Genomic DNA, 18,329 nt, shown 5'->3' on the forward strand with positions numbered 1-18,329 from the left:
ACCCTGGAACATCTCTCGGGAGCGTCCAGCAAATGGGGCGGGGCCTAGATGGTGGGGCCACAGTTAGTCAGGGGCCTGGCAAGGGAAACTCCTGTTGTGCAAGCAGAGCTTTAGCAGGAGTGTCCCTGGCCTCTGTGGAGACAGGACTCTCCCGTGTGCCTCAGGGAAGCAGGAAGTGTTGCTTTGCCTGTGAAGGGGCACCAGGCCCAGCAAGAAATTGTGGGGCCCGGGAGAGCAGGCCGGGAGATGCAGAAACACTCACTCTCCTTCTGTTTCTTCCTGGGCTGTCTGTGTAAACTTGGGCTAGTTGACTGGGTCTGGTGAAGGGAATGATCGGAGGGGCTAACCACCATCCTTCTCAGCTTAACTTCCAAGCCCGGAGTCCGGTGGGACACGCCCAGTAGCTGCAATGAAAGGGATGAATAAACACATACCTTATCAGATGACTCCTTGCAACCCACGGAACGCAGACTGCATGAAGTAGAACCATGGGGCGCAGTCATCCTCAAACCCAGGTGCTTACTGGCCCTTGAGTGTATAGCCTTCCCAGAGAGGAGCGTGTCCGAGGATCAGAGCAAACCAATTACAGGCCTTTGTGTGTTTAGCTTTTCACACTGTAAATGCTTGCAGGGGAAGGGAGATCCTTTGAAATCAAGCAAATCTTGTTGGTTAGTGTTGGTGTTGTTTTTGGAGGCAGCCAGAGATGCCGCGCAAAGGGCACATTACCAATACATGAGGTTATGCCTAATTACCTGAGATAGCCTCCTCCACTGGGCAAAAATCAGCTGTCATCAATCCTGTATTAATTGCGGCAAAGGCAGGCTTTCTGCTCATGACTCAGAGCTGACTCAATGCTGGGGCAGGAGCTTTCCATGGCCTGGAGCTGCCCCCCCTTTTTTCCTGGAAACGTCTAATCTGGCTGCCAACCCCCTGGACAAGAGCATCAACTTTTTCTGGGAGGCCCTGTACCCCTAATTTAGCTCTTGCTTCCAAGCTGTGCATGGGGGAATGGGGTGGGGGCTGTAACTAGCCTGCCTTCACCTTCCCCGCTCCTACCCTGTGGCTCCCCCACAGGGAAGTCAGAGCCTGCTTCTCTAGAAGTGTAGAAGGAGAACTGAGCCTCCGCCCTGGAGTAGTGGTGGATGGATTTGCACTCAGCACTTCCTGACTTTGAAGTTGTACCATATGTGTTTTTAATACCCAGCTTACTCGGAAGGAATAAGGGGACCGTTCCAGAAGCTCAGTCGGTAAGTATCATGTCACACTGGTCAGGACTGAACTTGTTTCTAGTTCCTTCACAGCGAAGACAGGCCAAGTTAATAAAACAAGGGTGATCTTCCAGGCTGGGTGGGGAGGAAAGCTTTTGTCATCAATGCCGGCCTTTTGTCGACCGGACTGGCTGATAGGTCATCCAGTCATGTTTGATGAACAACTTCTCATCTTCTCACTCACAACAGTCTAAGATCTTTAGTTCTCCCCTGACCCCAGAGTGCCCCGTCAGAGGCTGGGGCATCCTGGACAAGCTTGTGAAGGAGGATACTTCTGACGGTTTCCAGTCCTCTCCAAGCAGCCTTTTCATAGGCTCTCCCGGCCTTCAGTGTCACTCTTCTGGGGGCCACACTTAATAGATCTCTGGGGAAATTCGACTCTAAAAGACAAAGTCTGGATGGAGTGGCAAATTTGGTCTTGCTGGCCTGGAATTGCCAGTGTCTCTCTGCAAAGAGTGAGGTGAGAGTCGCATTGAGTTGGCTCTGACAGTATACCAAATAGTAGCAATTACGATCCTCTACTGTTTTCCAGGTGGCAGGGGGATGGCCCAGAAGGATGTCCCTTCAGACTGTGAGCGACACACTTAGTCGTTTTACCCTATTCATTTACATCTGTGAGCTCACGCTGTTGGTATTTTAGGTCCTCTCGGAATCTGGGTTTTTCTCATCCCTCCTTTTCTGACAGATAGATGGCGGCACATGGAAAAATACATCTTGTCACTACTGTCCAACTTGATGCTCAGGACACTCTAATTAGAGCAGTATGGCCAAGACTGTCACCCATGCTTCCCTGGCTCTGTTAGCACCCCCTTTTCTAGTCCCAAGGCTGTGTGTCACCTGCCACACGGCAGGAGCTCTGTTTGGGCTCCAGAGGGCCGAGTGACATGTGGAGAAGGGTTTCGTGGTCAGGAATCCTGTGAGCAAGGTAGCTGATATTTGCAGGGTAAAGAGTGGATTGGCTGGGAAAGAGTGGGTTCAGTCCTTCCCAAAATGACCGCCCTCTCCTGATTCTCATCCTCTCCCCTCTGCTTTTCCCTCCTCCCTCCCGTCTTCTCCCTCTCTTACGCTATCCTCTGCATCTCTGTTTCTCTCCATCTCTCCACTGACTCACTGGCAGTGTAGACCCTGGGAAAACCCTCAGAGTCGTGGAGGAGGAAGTGACCAGTGGATCAGTCTCAACACCTCTCTGTCCCTGCACTGTTCTAGGTCTGATATGATCAGACTCTTCATGCCTCCCACCCTGGGGGTGGGAACTTGGCACCCAGGTCATCACTCTCCTTGGTTCCGGTAGCAGCGGCTCGGGGAGCATCCGTCTGAAGGTGGTGTTCAGCCTGGGGCAGGGCTCTGTGTCCCTCTGTACACTGTAAATCTCCTGCTTGTCATGAGCCACCTGAACTCGGGCTTCAACTGCCTTTCCCCGAGGCTCACAGATGGGGCAGATCTGGTCGCTCCTTGATCGTCTTTGTTCCTTTTGGATGTAGACCATGGTGGGAAGGAGGGGAAGACACAGCCAATAATGCTCATGGGTCGCATGGTTGTTTTTGTGTGTGCTTGAAGTTGCTGTCACTCTTTGGGTCTACGTAAAGGGCTGTGTGAATAGTCATCGCAGGGGGGAGGCTCCACCGACTGGACACAGCGGCCTGTGTGAGCTCCTGGTGTCCTGATTTCACAGCGGAGGATGGCAGGGAACAGGGATGCTGAGGAACCCCACCAGCTGCACACAATGGAACCAGAAATGAGACCGACCCACTCTGACTCCCGGCTGTTTATGAGAATGCAACTCTACGCCCCCTAGACAGCCACTGCTGGGGAGAGAAGAGGATGGAGGGGACGGGTGGGCACAGAAGTGCCCATCCCATAGACCTCAATGCCAGCACCAATAGGGTCTGCTTTTTTTCTGTACTGGGGACTGAACCTAGGGCATTGTGTAAGCCAGGCCATGCTCTCCACTAGGCTTTCTCCGAACGACACTCTCCCCTCTCACTCCTCCTTGGCTTAGAGTTAGGATCCCCTACTCTCAGATTAAGGGTGATAGGGGCGGATGTGTTTCCATTCCCACCCTGCTTTGAGGCGCACAGTGAGAGGCTCACAGATAAGTGACAGTGGTTGGGGACATCCCGCCATCAGCTGTTCCTGCTTCTTTCTCTGCTTGCTAATTCTTAGCAAAGAGGCTATGGTGGTTGACATCCGAGTCAGAGCCTGTCAAATAGTCAAGCCTAGGACACGCTCAGCATGATGCTTGGTGTCTCTCAGTTTCCACGGGGAGTACATGACTTCTATTTGTTTGCATTTTGTTGTCTGAGTTGCAGAGTGACTGCCAGTGTTACCCCTGCCCATGACCCTGGAATATAGGGATGGTAACTGTCGTAGGCAAGATCTGAACAAAATGCATTAGAATTCTGTTTGCCCAGGAGTACCCCAAGTTCTAATCGCCTGTCCATCTTACTGAATATTTCTCCTTCCTCCCACTTATCCTCCAGGGAGCCCTCTTTGATCCTCACAGGGAGTCTTTGACTTTTATTTATTTACATTTGCTTGTCTGAGTTGCAGAGTGGCTGCCAGGGTTAGCCCCATCCATGACCTTGGAATCTAGATAGCAAGACCCCTAAATGTAGTGGCCTGTGGGACATTGGTCAGATGAGGAGCGGCTCTCAGCCGTGAGGGTGAAGACAGCGTTCTCATTCCTTTCCACGCCTCTCTGTGGCTCTTGGTGCTAAGACTTTTGCTGACAGTCTCCTGTGCCAGCTCCCCTTTCTCTGGGGTCCTCGCAGCAGCACAGCGTGGGTGACAAAAGCTGGCGGCTTCTTGCACAGCAGATGGCTTCTGAGCAGCTGTCCTAACCTTGGCTCTCGCCAAGTCCTGGTGGCCTCCGAGGGTGCTGAGGTGGGAACAGAGCGCAGCAGCCTCTTTGGAGGTGAATTCCAGTTTTCTTCTGGAAAAAGGGCTACTTCCTGATTGCTAGAGAAAAAGAAGAAAGTCTTTAAAAGACTCCTGCCTCCCCGCTGGCCTCCAAACCACCGGCCTCCAACATTTTGATGATTTAAGTGTGGATGGATTAAAAACATGTGGTTCGTGTTTCCCCCAAATTCAAACACACATTGAACTTGAAGGAAAGTTAAAGAAAAAAAAAAAAGGAAAGGATTCAGAAAAAGCAGGTCGGGTTTTACTTACTCAGTGCCCTGACTTGGGAAACTTGGCTTAAGGTACTTATAAGTACACCTCCAAACTGGCTTTCTCAAGCCTCCGGAAATGTCTTCACTTGGCTGGGAGGTAGAATGGATTTGTGTCTGGGGTTGGGACAGAGGTGGGGGCTTGCTTCCCTCCACCGCTGAGCTGGACCCAAGCCAACTTTGTACAGCCTTGGGCACGGGGAGAGGGCTAAAGTTTTCAAATAATAAGACTGAACTCTCAGAGCGACCCCACCACCCTGCACAATACCTCATCCCAACTTTACTGTAAAATTCTGAGACTCAGTCAGTCAACATTTACCGAGCACCTACTATGTGCTGTTCTTGGGGGGTTCCTGTAGAGGGCAAACCTTCTACAGCCACAGACCGCTTCAGGCCAGCACTGAGGTCTGTGTAACGGACTCACTTTGTCTTCTCTAGCCTCCTTCTTCTCCTGCCTGCTTCCTGAAGGGACTGATTGCAGCTAACTAGGCCAGGGATTGGAGTCGCTTTCATGTGGCATGAAGGCTGGAGGCTGGGTCCTCTCAAATATCTTCAGAGTTTTATGGTCAAGCTGAGGAGTTGGTACGTTTGTAGGGAGAGCCTCGGTTGCAGCAGGGACTGGGCACGAGGCCTATAAATATCTTCTGGAGGTCAGAGCCCAACGATTCCAATTCCCCATTCCAAGTGAATGGTGCTGCCCAGAAGTTCTTGGCTACAGTTTTGGTCTGCACCTCTCAAAAGTTTGTGGATGACCCAGCTGGAATTTTCCACTGAAGCCAAGGATCTGATTGATGTTAGAGGAGACTACTGTGTGCATATTCCTGGAGCAGATATTTAAATAGATCACCCCATTGAACACCCAGGCACCCCTGAAATCAGCATTGTCTCCTCCATAGGTGAGGCATGAAGGCTCAAAGTGTGTAGATGCCTGGGACGGAGGTCATGGCCACTGCACTGGTGGGAGGCTGGTCTGTGGGCTGTTAGCCTGTGGCATAAGGGTCCTTCATTCTCCTGCCCGGCTCTGCCATCCCGTAATCACCAGGCAAGATCCGGCTTTTTGTAAGACTTGCGCTTTCTCTGGGTAATATAAATAACACATGTTCTTTTTCTCTCAGAAAAGTGGGGTAATTTAAAACCACATAAAGAAAATTAGAATCACCCATGTCCTTGCTATCCAGCCACCTCTGAGTACATTTTATTCACATTCTTCCTGTGTTGAGGGACATAGATGGACAGATAGGAGAAAGCCTGATAGACACTCAAGAAGATGAGTAAGCAGTGTTTTGTGTGTGTGTGTATGTGTGTGTGTGTGTGTGATATCTGTGACTATCTGTGACTCTGTGTGTGTGTGTGTGTGTGTGTGTGATCTCTGTGGCTGTCTGTGACTCTGTGTGTGTGTGTGATCTCTGTGGCTGTCTGTGACTCTCTGTGTGTGTGTGTGTGTGTGTGTGTGTGTGTGTGATCTCTGTGGCTGTCTGTGACTCTGTGTGTGTGTGTGATCTCTGTGGCTGTCTGTGACTCTGTGTGTGTGTGTGATCTCTGTGACTGTCTATGACTCTGTGTGTGTGTGTGTGTGTGTGTGTGTGTGTGTCAGGATATGTGCATGCCTCTGTGTGTGTGTGTGTGTCTCTCTGTGTATGTCTTCTTTCTGTGTGTATCTGTGTGTATGATCTGTGAGTGTGTCATCTCTCTGTGTGTCTGTGTATGTGTCTTTCTGGGTGTGTATGTGTGTTATCTGTGTGTGTGACTACAGGTCTGACGTAAACTTCTAAGTGTCTTCTTCTACTGCTCCCTACCTTGTTTTCTGAGACAGGGTCTCTCACAGAACCCGAGGAGGACCATTGCAGCTAGTCTTATTAGCCTGTGATGTCCTGGGAAGAACCTGTCTCCCCAAGCCTTGGGGTCACAAGCACATTTCTCCAGGCCTTGCTTTTACATGGGTGCTAAGAATCTAAACTCAAGTCCTCACGTTTGCATCATAAGCATGTTACCCATTGAGCCGTCTCCCTAGCTGGGATAAGCATTTTAATTTTTAAAGAGTAGATTCTCTTTCACAGAGTTGCTTCAATGGCTGACTGTTAAGGATACTGTTGTCACTTCATTTTCTCTTAAGATTTGAGTCTTAAAGAGGGAAATGGTGCACCTCCACATATAAAGGTAAAATCACACCAGAGTTCGCCCGCTATCTCTAGATCTTGTGTTCTCTAACGTGGATCATAGAATCAAACACCCTGCTCTCGCCAAAGCCAGCTATGAAAGCTTCTCTGTGGAAGCCTCTCATCCTCTCATTCCAGAGGCATCACCTACACCTGTGAAGGAAGACAGTCACAGAGAGAGAGGTCCAGAAGAATCTGTGGAGGCAGCCTCATTGGCTCCCATACACTCATCACCATCTGGTCACGCTCTGTGTGTCAATTATGCTTCCATATGTCTTCCCTTCTCCTTTGAATTCGAAGATAAAAGGGGTGGACATACAGTACTGGAACCCAACCCAAGACACAACACCCCATTTCCAACATATGCCGATATAAAATGATTATGAAAGTGATGTACTTTTTCACACTGGGCAGACAGAAAAGAGAAATAAGAAAGAGTGCTAGTGTTCTTTACAAGGAGATTAGAACAAAAAGAAATCTAGAAAAATACTACACGGCAGACCAGAAAAAAACTTGACTGGAACCAACACTTCTCCCAGACCTTGGGGGTTCACTTCCAAGACTTTCTTTGTCAAGTAAGGCTTGGATTCAGTCTACTCATGTGTGCCATGGCCCTTAAGAGGGGTAAGGAGACCACCTTACTTTCTACTGTACAAGTCAATTTCAGACACTCACACTTAAAGCCCAACTCTTCTTTTCTGAAAGTCTTTACTGTAGTAAGTACTCTGGAGAAAAGGCATTTTCAATGAGGAATGGGTTACAATGAAGCCATCTAGGACATGAATGGGCAGTGTTCCTGTGGAGACTCAGTTTGATATGACACAGAGATGGGACAGTGAAGGCTAAAGACTAAACCAAGTAAGCCACTCCCACTTAAGACTTAGAATCAGTGTGCTAGAGAATGTGGGGAAGGACCTGCTGGCCAGGCTGAGTCTAGAAGGTCTTCCTGGCCTCAGAACAACGAAGTTAGTAAAAAGCCAGATTCTTACATATTAGAAGGCATTTGGGATCCCTAATTCTACCCCAAAGATATCAATTAACATCTTGAAAGTTATATCAACTAGAAATAGTCCCCCACTTCCAACCTGTGTTGATACAAAATTATTATGAAGGTGACATATTTATTACAGATAAACAACAGAAATAAGCAAGATTACTGGTGTCATTTATAAGGAGATTGGAATAAGTGATACAGAAAAATATTATACGATATAACCGAAGAAAAATTGACTGAAATAAAGGCTGACTCAAAGGAAATGGTGAATCAGAAATTGTCACTCATGTATACTTCTTTGAAGAAACTGAATTCCAAGAGTAAGAAATAAATTTCCTATAAGCCAACAAGCATGTGAGAGAGACATACAATTTAAGGTATAAAAGAGTCAAAATTGCCAAGATTACCTTTTCACCTTCTCAAGCTATAGTCAAGGCCAGAGGACAAATGCTTGCCAATGTCAGGGGCAAAAAGGATGCTTTGAGAGTTTTAAGACAAACTGTATTTTACTTTGTTCTAGAAATATTGACCAACATGCGGAAATATGTACATTGTGATACTCACAAATCTTCAGGGGAAACTCTGCCTCTTCATTTATTATTGTCTTTTAAATCTAGAGAACATTGTGATGGACTAAGAATGAACGATGGAGGAGTGATATCTTTTGGTTGGGGCTATGTCTCCCCTACTGTTATCTCTCTGGCACTGTAAGTCAGAATAATCTCTTCCTTTCATAAGCTGCTTTGGGTAGTGGCATTTTATCACAGCAACAGGAAAGAAATTATTATAAAGGCCCAAGGTGATGCTTAGCAAATATTGATGACCACATAGCTAAATTGTGGAAACGTTTTTTAGTGTGCGTGTTTTGTATTGTTGGAGAATCTTCACAATGAATGCCCATCATATTTACAAAGCAAACAAGGTCAAAGATCAGTGTCCTGAAAGGCGTGAAAGCAGGCTATGAGGGCAGACGAGCTGGCCAAGCTTTTGGGATTCACCCTGCCCTGTCTCAGGAAGCCCTTTCTGTACTAGGGTTTCTAGGCACTCAGCTTCTACTATTGGCTGCAACTGACCTTGTTTATTCTCAACACCTTTTCTACGAATATACGACGCGTCAAAAACAAACATCTCAGACAACATCTAAGTCTACAACAAAACCCAAACAGTCAACCAACCAACCAAACATGCGCCACATTGTGAAACACGGTGAGGTGTGCCTGTGTGGCACATGCGTCATTTCTTGGGAAATGTCTTTTCTTGGGAGTACTGTACACAGAGGCAGGAGCCTGGAGTGAATCCCTGTGTGCTACACATGGATGCTCATGAAATGCTGTGTGTTTGGTGTCCATCCCATAACCACCAAGAACACTTTACTCTTCATGGTCTCCAGTAACAGCGACATACCACCTAAATCTAGGAGTATGTAATGTTCTTCACCTGAACTTAGTAAATATAGTCTCATTGTATGTCAGTCCACCAGGAGGGCAACACTGCGCCCATTGTACCAACTAGCAAACACAAGTTCATGGAGACTGGAGATTCAAACGACTTACAGGAGTGCAATTCTGAGCCAGAATTTTCCAGCAAGATCTAGGATGTGTAGGGTGGAGGGTGCCAGGGGCAGACTTGAGTATGTGTTTTCTTAAGCAAGAGGTTTGTTATTTGTGAAACCCCAACAATCCTCCGTTCTTTTAAATTTCTGTTTTTATGGTTTTAGTGCTTGTTTTTGCCTGTATGTGCATGTGCGGGCAGTCCCCACAGAAGCCGGGACAGGACATCAGACTCTCTGGAGATGAAGTTGGGTGGTTGTGAGCCGCCTGATGTGGATGCTGGGAACTGAACTCTGCCTTTCTGCAAGAACAGTCGGTGCTCTTAACCACGGGGTCACCTCTTCACTGTCTGCGATGTGCATATAAAATCGCCACCTTTGTATGCCTAACAAGCTAGTTTCTATTAACATTGTTGGAAGCACAAAAACAAGTGAAGTGATTGTTTTTATAATTCAAATGTTTTCTACCTCAGGTTATGAGAAATTAGATGGGACTTTCCCTTCAGAAGGTGTGGAAGACTGTCTTTTGTTGGAACTTTTCACATTTTTTGACAATATTTCCTTGTCTCATAAATGAGAATGGCTTACCACTCATCAAAGGAAGCTGAGAGAATCCACACACAGACTGTTTCTGTGGAGACAAAGAAGAGGCAGTGAGATGTTTAGGAGAAAAGTTATAAATGTAACGATGGGAAGAATGTGCGGTCCACATTAATTCAAAAGGACCCTTTATTGGATTGTGATCTGATTGTGTTTACAAATATATAGCCAGAGGCTTTTAATTTTGGGGCAATTTCATTGTTCATAGATATATATCCAGCTACAGATATACATCTATGAAATTATGTGCTTATGTGTTTTAAATGAGATACGGCCTCTCTACTGTAATGCAATAATCTTCCTACTTTATGATCTACAGTTGCCCAAAGTTGGGGCAATTTCATAACAATCTTATTTGAAATACCATAATAGATGGAAGATGTAAATATGTGATGTTTAGAGACACAGTTAAAATGTGAATTCACTGGAGTCTAGCAACCGAGGGAGCTACCAAGGACAGAGTCCATGAAACCGCACGCATTGGCTTCTTGGTTTCTAGCCACTTCTTGCCTCTTTGCTGTTTATTTTTCTCTTAAGCCCAAGTTCAATAAATAAACCTGACTGACAATTAAAATGTCCCCAAACGATTCTAGATTGAGAAATGCAAAAACCCAGCCTGGCTGGTGCTCCTCTTGCAGCAGAGTTTGATTAACCTCTCTAATTGCGTTTGGAGGGGTGGGGTGGGAGCTCACGAGGCACTTTCAGTGAGAGCTGCCTATGAAAAACCTCAATTATCACTAAGAATGGAAAATGTTCATAACAGATAAACGCTCTTCCCAGTCAAGAGCTGCCATTTTGACGCAGTGCAGCTGATTTGGGAGAGACACCATTCTTGGCCCCCTTTTTCTTCTGTGCCCTATGCCCGGCAGCTTTCAGCTGCCTGTAGGTGAGCCCCGTGGCCTGCAGCCAGCTCAGCTAAAGCATCTGTTTTTTTTTTTTACTCAAGCACTGGGTGCCCTGCACTGACGAAGATGAAGCCAGAAAGCTGTGGAGAAGTAAAAGCAAGATGGAGACAGGCGCCCTTGTGAGGCCTCTGCTGTGGAAGGTAGGTGTCTCTGAGAGGGCACTCTGGTTCCTCCTCTGTATCTCCCTTTCTTCCAAGGGACTGGGAGCTTTGGAATCACAGAGGCCTAGGATAGAATTCTGTCCTACTCTCCAAACAGGGAACTTCAGCCTTGGGGCTAGGGTTTCCCATCTGGAACACAAGGGTGGGTCTATCCAACTCCCAACATCATTGTGCAAGGTTAAAGGAAGTCAAGAGAGGAAGGCAGCTGGCAGGTGACAGGGGCCCACAATGGACACTTTACTGGTATAGGGAAGCTTAAGGCATTTATGTCTTTAAGAATTAACTTATTCTTTAATGTTTTTATGCATGTGCATATTACATCACTATCATCCCTCTACTCTTCCTTATCCCTGTCCCACCTCCCTGCCCTTATTCCTCTGCACACTGAGTTGTCATTTCATTTTGAAGTCTTTTGGTTTTGTTATTTTTGCTTTGTGAACCATTGGGTTTATCCAGGGGGTAATCCCATGAACACAGGCACGACACTATGTACCACAGCATGGGTAAGTCATCAGGGACTGCAACACTGAAGACAATGACTTTCTCTTCTTCAATGGCTCTTTATTGCCATTATCTCCCTTGGGCAAGATGAGACTCTTAGTTACTTTTTTATTGTTGGGGTGAAATACCATGACCAGAGCAACTTTTAAAAGAAAACTTTTAATTTGGCTTAATATGGTTTCAGGGGCTTGAAGTCCATGATGACAGAGCAACCACAAGGCAGAGAACAGAAAAGGACACTGGGAATGATGTTAGTCTTGCAAAATCTTCAAGCCTATCTCAATTGGCACACCTCCTGTTGAGGCCACACCTCCCAGTCCTTCCCAAACAGTTCTACCGACTGGGGACCAAGTATTCAGACATATGAGCCCATGGAGACATTTTCATTTAAACCACCATGGGCCCTATGAGCCCCTCTTTCATCTATAACTTCATATGGCTTCGTCTTGTGCAGGCCACCACAGCTGCTGTGAGTTTTCAAGTGCCGTGGCTATCATTCAGCTCTTACGTTCTGTCTGGTTCCTCCCCTGTGTTCAGTGCTGAGCACGCAGCAGTCACTTGTTAGCACATTAACTACCCAGTCTCTGTTTAGACTGCTATTTGCTGCAAAGGGAAATTGATTTGATACAGGATGAGGACATCACTACTCTACGGCTATACACACGTATTTAACAAACAGCTTGATGACATGTTCAATCAACAAGACCAAGGTAGTAGGTTTACTGCTAGTATCATGAGATCTTTAGGCCTGAGCAAGGTCCACGGTGCTGGTCAGGAACTCTCTCCTATATGTCAGGCCTCAGAATCACACGGAGAAGAATTGGTAACCCCCATAATAGCCATGCCACTGTTGTAGCACTAGGCACCTCTTATCTAGCAAATTATTATTGCAGCAAGCAAGGTGTAGAGCCAGGGAAGACAATTTCTGACATGTCTCCCCAGCTCCTTATGTAATAACTTCCAACACCATGAAAGCTAGCCAGAAGTGGGGAGCTTCTGCTTCAGTTTTGGTATGATTTCTCTGAAGTTTACAGCTAAGGGGTGTAATATGTCCATCAATGGAATCTTATCATCTCATTTTGGTGGACAGTCAATGGCAATGTCTATAACACAGAAGATTTTGGATGTCTCTGGGGCTTTTCCAGTCAGTAACTCCTAGGTAGGTGCCCTGTACCTGACACTAAGATTGTCATTTAATGACTAACCTATGGTTTCTAACTCATCACTATCTAGTCATACTTGGCATCTCTGTTCAAAGCCTTTTTTTAAAAATATTTTTTAATAAACTTATAAAACAAGGGGGGGGGGGGGGAGCACAGGAGGAAGGGAGGGAATGGGAGAGGGACCTGGAACTGACTTGTGAAGCAACCTTGTTTCTTATCTAAATTTAAACTGGAAAATAAAATTAAAAAAAAACAAAACAAAAAAAAACAAAACAAAAAAAACAAGCAAACAAAAAAACAATGACTTCTCTATCTATAACTTCTTCATACAGCCCTAGTCTTAGTTAACCCTCTCCCTGTACCCCACTTTCTGTCTCCATTCCCCACTTATGTCTATTTAAACCTCTCCACTTCTGGTATCACCTCCTTTTATCTTCATAGTAGATGTTCTGTCATTTCCACCCCCATTAAGGCATCTGTTTTCCCCCCTACCATAAAACCATTCTTGTACCAGCATTTTTACAGACATCCAATTTTGATAAACACATCTAAAATATTGAAGCTATGATCCATATGAGAGACCATGCAGCATTTGACTTTGGGGAGTTGGATACTTTCCTCATTATAATTTTTCTAGTTTCATCAATTTACCTGCAAATTTCATTTTCCTTTACAGAAGAATTAAATTCCATTGTGTGCATTCACTATTCATTCATCTGTTGAATCTCTTCAGTCAAACAGAGTCCTTTGTGTATATGCTCAGGAATGGTGTAGCTGGGTCGTAGGGCAGTCTGAGTTTTAGTCCCCCTCCCCCCCGAATCCTCCAGACTGACTGCCATGGCGATTTGACTAGTCTATATTTTCATCAACAGTGTCACCATTTGCATCCTCCATAGTGGCCGTCCTGAGTCAAGATGACCCATTCTGGGTCAAGGAGAATCCTGAAGTGGTTTTTATATGCATTTCCCTGATTGCTAAGGACAAATGACAGCCTTAAAAGTGCTTATTAGTCTTTTATATTTCTTCTTTTGAGGGTTCTCTGTTCAGTTCCTCAGCCCACTTTCAATGAGGTAGTTTGTTTTCTTAATGTTTAGTTTCTTGAGTTCTTTGTGTACTCTAGACACGAATGGACTCTCAGATGTAGAGCTGGCAACACTCCCTGCTGCCTTCTCACTGGACTGAGAGTTTCCTTTGCTGCAAGAAACTTTTGAGGTTCGCGAGGTCCCGTTTGTTACTTCCTGCTTTCTTCTTCTTGCCCCTCTCACCTTGATTTCCTGCACTCTAGCCTTCCCATCATCGTTGCCGCCACTTAATAAACACAGCTGTGCAGGGCTCGCGTCAGGGATCCCTTCTAAGAAAGATGTGATGAGGCGGCTGTGTGTGTGAGGTTCTGACTGTGCTCACCCACTTGGGAGGGGGGACGACACATTGTAAGGCCATGTAGCCTTATGGAACTTCATGATGTGTGCTGTCTTTTGTTGACTTCTGAAACATCGTGAGGCTGAATTCCTTGTCACTGAGCTCTGTGTTGATCGCCTGCCATTCACTCGCCCCCCTGCTGCTCTATTTCCTTAAATGTTCCTTCTTCCCCTCTTTGCCTCTCCTCACACTCCAGATTCAGTCACCACAGCCCCGCCCTCCTTACCTTCTCTGTACGGGGTCAACCAAGAGGACAGCCCCGGCTGGTTTCCAGTCCACGGCAGGCTTAACTCTAACTTAGGTTCACTCTGTGATTGTCCACAGTGCTGCTGCGGGTATGTGAGATCTCTCTCCACAGTCCCCTCTGCCCATGAGATTAGGACTCTGTACCCTGACCCTGTCTCTGGGCTCTACCTTCTAGAACCTTTCAGGAACAGTCTGCCCTGGCTTTGTACATCATAGGGTATTGAGCCTGTTGGACACTTACAGTCAGTTTTGAACCACACAGTCTCATGTCTCTGTGGCTTCTGCCTTCTGTGTCCCAAGCTCACCAGATAATACTCAAGAGAGACATATTCCTTGGTTTCTCCACTGTTATTTCCATACCTCTTCCTTCCTCATTTTCCTACTCTGCTACCCTTCCTGCTCCCCCCCCCACCTCTAAACAAGTCTCTCATTCCCACAGAAGATCCAGGCATGATAGCACGCAGAACGAACTCTGTACAGTGGAGCCCAAATCTATCGGGGAGTTCAATGGAGCAATGACCCACGGCACAGAGCCCTTCCCTGGGAAGTCCACCAGAATCAATGGTAAGACTTGCTGAAGAAACCACACACCTTGGTTGCAGAATTCAGAGAAGCCACACTGGTACTGAGCTTCCATAATGACTAACCTTCATGCTGTTTGAAATTGCTATACAGACAGTTGGGGGAGAAAAGTAAGCAGAGGCCTTTCCCAGCTTTAGATCTTTCCTGATACAATATCAACCTTCCAAATAAGAGGAGCTTACTAGTGCAGCAATGGCATGACTCCTAAAGAGGTAACCAACTGATTTCTGATTGAATCAATGAACCGATACACAGAATGGAGTCAAAGACCCATGACTTCAGTGGCCATGGGCATAATTAGTGAACCTACTACTTTCGTCTTGTTTATTGGACTCATTGTCAAACTGCCTCTTAAACATTACTGTTCTTGCCAGGTCCTACACATTGGTTAACATAACCCAAGGGCAAGGGTAATATATAAGGGATTAAGCTTTGCAGAAACAAGTAAAGGAAGTGACATGAAGAATACATTCAGTAGGATTCAACTGGGTGATGGGCTAGTTGTTCAATGCCAATTTGGTCTGGGCCAGCATCCTAAGATTTCAGAATAACACTGGGAGGTAGACTCTCATCTTTCTTGGATTTCTCCTCTTAAGTCCAGCATTGAGTTCCCTTCAGAGTAGATGGGGAGGAAGTATCACAAACAAACAAACAAACACCCTCTAAGCACACTGGGGGGGCAGTAACAAAGGGGAGGATCCTGGGTGTGTTAGCACTTGTACAAAGGGGGGTGATGGTGGCATAGGGGCATGGATACTCTCACCCTTCTGGTTGATGTTCAGTGTTTACTGACTAAGCCAGTAGGGGAGATAGCTGTAGGGCTTGTGTGAGTAGTCCAGGAGATAGGACAGCAGAGACATGCTTTTGATGCATGGCATGAATGTTCTCTGACATGAGCCCCATACCTCCACCCACCATGCCAGCTGAAATGAGTGTCTACTACGGGTTATCAGACAGGAGTATCCAGTGACTGAACCATGTAGTGATCTAGGGTCAGTTGGTGTCCATTTAGAACAGTGGTGGATATGGTCCAAAATTTCCGAGGTATTGACTGAAAGTTTTACTATGACCTCATCTTAGTTCAGCTTCTCCCCGATAAACACTTCTTCTTTAACCCCTTGAAGTTTTTTGTTCCCGGAAGCCTTCTGCAAATAAATGACATTCCTCAGTCTGTTTTTCAAGAGCCCAGTTGTAGTGGTTTGGAAGAAAATGGCCCCCAAAGGGAGTGCCACTGTTAGGAGATGTGGCCTTGTTGGAGTGGGTGTGGTCTTGTTAGAGGAAGTGTGTCACTGTGGGGGTTCGCTTTGAGGTCTCCTATGTTCAAGCTATTCCCTGTATGACAGACCAGTCCCTGTTGCCTTGGGATCAAGATGTAGAATTCTCAGCATCTTTTCCAGCACTGTGTCTGCCTGCACGACACCATGTCCCACCATGATGATAATGGACTGAGCCTCTGAACTGTAAATCACCCAACTAAATGTTTTCCTTTGTAAGAATTGCCATGGCCATGGTGTCTCTTCACAGCAATAGAAACCCTAGCTAAGACAGCAGCGTGTGCCTGATGGTCCTGCAGAGACTGAAGGATGCATACTCTAGAAAGAATTCTGGATTTGGAGATGCTCCTGGCCCAGTGGCAAGGAAGACCCCATCACTAGAAGTAGACACTAGATGAGCAGGCCCTGGTGTACAACAGCAATGCCGTGATTCAACTTTTGACTGAGGTGTGATGGGAGCCTGGAGAGAGGAATATACTGCAGGTAAACTTTCTCAAGTGAAGAGGGAGGAGGCTGCAATTAGATATTGTGGAACTCACGTGAGGCAACTGATGCATGACAGACACAGAGCAAGGCTAAGAGTGATTACTCATCAATTAAGGCCTGTGTTTGAGAGCCGGAGGGTAGCATAGAAAGACTCATACCCCATCTCCTGGCAGAAGAGTTGAGGGTCAGGCCATAATTAAAGGAGTATTAGATTGTCTAGAAGGGGCTGTAGTCTCAGACCCTGCAGCCAAGGCTAGTTCTCAAGTGGAGGAGCGGTAGGATAACAGCTCAGTGAGTTCCTTTGAACAGTCTCGCTTCCTGACTCCTTTGAGTTAGAGATTTCCGTGGTGAAGTGGGTGGGTCACCCTGTTGGTAACCACCCAAGGGCAGATGCTGGTCTCCACACAGAATGGGGTGGATGGGTAGCATCTGATGTGGCTACAGCATGGGGGCAGCAGAAGCTTCTCCGACGCTGCTCACACACCACCACCCTCTAAGCAACCCTGCAGAAGACACCTGTAGCTGCAGACTTGGATCGTCTGCACCAAAAGAAACTGAATTTAGGTTCGGTGCAGAAGGCATGGACTTTAGTAGATGCTGCTGTGCTTCTAGGACCACATACAATGGCACCTGTGGCACTGATTGCACCACAACCCTCCATCATCGAATGGAACTTCTTTCCTGGGTTCTCAGGTCACTTATCAATGTAAACATACACTGGAGTATGAATATCCCGGCCCTTTAGCCTTGATGTGGGGCGTCGCTGAAGGTTGTTGTCCACAGCAGGGCTTCCCACAAGATCCCCTGACAGTTGGCTTATCTCTCCTCTTGTCTCTTTGTCAAAGCTCTCTTTTCACTGTTTCCTCTGCACCTCTCCTGTAGTGGTTTTGTTTTTTGCAAAAACACTCCTCAAAAGTTCCACTGAACTCTCAGAGGCTCAGTGTTTATTTCCCAGGGAACCTGCATTTGCACACAGTAAGGTCTGGGGCTCTTGTACTCTCTACCTCTCTTCTGGATTAATGTTCAAATACGAGGTCCAAGGATGCCACTGTGATCTTAGGCCTGGTACTCTGCCCCCTGGATCTGCCACCTCTGCTAATTTGTAAAAGCCTCCTCCAGGCTCCTTACCCTGCCCCATCCAACTACAGAGTGAATCCTGGTCTTGCAGGCTGGACAGAAGTGGAGGTGGTCATTTACTGATGGAGAATGTGCATAGGTTGTTAAGTCCAAATGCATAAAGCCTGTCTTCCCTGCTGTTTATGAATGACTGGCCTTCCAAAGCCACGCTGGAAATGGGGTCCCACTAAGAAAGCTGATATCTCTCTTTCCTTTCTAGAGACATGGGAGTAGGTGGGTGGGTCACTTAGTACACCGACAGCTGACCCTGGTAACACCTAGAGTCCACTTTGAACTGCAGGAAGGCCAGGGCATAGCTAAACAGCCTTTCAAGTGCTTGTATTTGGCAAAGACCCCAGTGTGTGTGTGTGTGTGTGTGTGTGTGTGTGTGTTCTCTTAGCTCCTCCTCTGCTCATTTCCAGGCCTCCATGTTCCTAAGGGTCTTTATTCAGTATGTTTTAGACTGCTATGCATCTCGTTCAAGTGCTATTGATGGACTGACTGTCTCAACTGCGTGGAGCCTCTTCCTGGACCAGAGGACTTAGGCCCAGCTAATAGTGACAGGGCTGCCTTGTGTGACCTTATAGGAGGTCAGGCTGGTTGAGAGCTCAGAGTTGGCTCAGGGGATCCTTTACCAGTCTAATAATTTCCATGCTTAACCTTTCACGAGACGGGGGAATGTCTAGGGTGGAAGAACAAACATCCTTATTTCTTGTTACTCTAAGTATCTGCATAATGA

At 46.6% G+C, this 18,329-nt stretch overlaps 1 long non-coding RNA gene across 1 annotated transcript in view; it reads left to right on the plus strand.

The window, feature by feature from the left end:
- The first annotated feature begins 894 nt into the window (after positions 1-894).
- Positions 895-18,329, plus strand: part of LOC121139248 — a 28,160-nt gene continuing 10,725 nt past the window's right edge. Inside the window, exons 1-3 of the long non-coding RNA XR_005876148.1 lie at positions 895-1,247; positions 10,684-10,782; positions 14,572-14,696. This is a non-coding gene — a long non-coding RNA (uncharacterized LOC121139248). The remainder of the gene's footprint in view (positions 1,248-10,683; positions 10,783-14,571; positions 14,697-18,329) is intronic.

The sequence above is a fragment of the Mesocricetus auratus genome, unplaced genomic scaffold, assembly GCF_017639785.1.
Source record: "Mesocricetus auratus isolate SY011 unplaced genomic scaffold, BCM_Maur_2.0 Super-Scaffold_15014, whole genome shotgun sequence".
NCBI classification, from domain to species: Eukaryota; Metazoa; Chordata; class Mammalia; order Rodentia; family Cricetidae; genus Mesocricetus; species Mesocricetus auratus.